A 1,305-nucleotide genomic window follows, 5' to 3' on the forward strand; every position below is an offset into this window, starting at 1 on the left:
CATGCAGGGGGTGGTTGCAAATATGTGAGATGAACCATTTTCATATTATAAGTTGATTACACTATTTTAGGCAAGCAGAAGAAGTTTCATACTGAAAAAATACTTTTAACTATTTTTCCTAGATCTTCAAACTTTAAAACGGGTCAATTTGACCCGTAACATAACAGGAGGGTTAAGCAATCTTTCTAACCATCTAAGTTGTTCTATTTGTGCAGGGAAACGCTGTGGATAAGAAAGAGCACCTTCTGGCACATCAGGGTGTGAGAGGTGCTTTTTGTATTTGTAGTGACTTCAATTAATATGTAGAAATGAAATGAAGAAAATGACAGAATAGCTTTTAAAAACAACTAAAATGAAAACTTTAATTTTCAGCATTTTACATAGAGTTAGTATTATTGCAAAAAAGTTGGAGAAATCAGAGCAAAACTTTGAGCTAGAAAAAGACTAAATGTTTCCTTTATAAACTGTGAGAACAAACGGGCACCTTGCAGCATAAACAGCACTTGTTTAATTAGAAGTCACACTTCAGAGACATTTATTATTAATAACGTTGCTTCATAAACCTGAGCTCCACACTTCTAACCAGCAAACACGCTCAATTACAGTTGGCTCACCCATGCAGGACCCTTACAGGTGAAATTACAGAGCTGCTGTATGGGACATGATTCAGATCAAAAACATTTCACAATCAAACCTTGCCCTTATATGAAATAAAAAGCCACAGAGAAAAAAATGTTTATGCAGAGTAGTTAAAGACATTTTGGGGCAGTCCTATTCTTCAACAACAAATAAAAGTGTGAACGCAGTGGCGATGAGCTGGAATCATAGACAGTGATAACTGCAAATTCACCAAAGCCTCCATTCAGAACGTATTAAAAATCATTCAGCTAAAAGTAAAACATAGTACAAAAACATGATCTTGAGTGAAACAATTCAGTTTATTTCTAAAGCAACAATTGAAAACACGTCATCTCAAGGCACTTTCCAGTTCACCAGATCATCCAGTCAGATTGATTCAAGGTTTTCTATCTAAGGAAAACCAGTTGATCACATCGACTCCCTTTGAACAGGAAGAAACCTCCAGCAGAACCAGGCTCAGTGTGAGCGGCCATCTGCTGAGGCCGACTGGGTTCAAGGAGTCAGAAGCAGACATAGAAAAAGAAGTGTTGGATTCAGGAAATGTAGATTTGCAAATAAATAGAAATTGAGTCTGTACAGGAAAGAGGTTCAAACAGCTTCTGCAGGAGCGGAAGGAAAAGCCCAACCCAACTTCAAGCTTTCCTTCTCCGAATCCTCTCCTGCAGC

The sequence above is a fragment of the Cyprinodon variegatus genome, unplaced genomic scaffold, assembly GCF_000732505.1.
Source record: "Cyprinodon variegatus isolate N-32 unplaced genomic scaffold, C_variegatus-1.0 Scaffold361, whole genome shotgun sequence".
Lineage (NCBI taxonomy): Eukaryota > Metazoa > Chordata > Actinopteri > Cyprinodontiformes > Cyprinodontidae > Cyprinodon > Cyprinodon variegatus.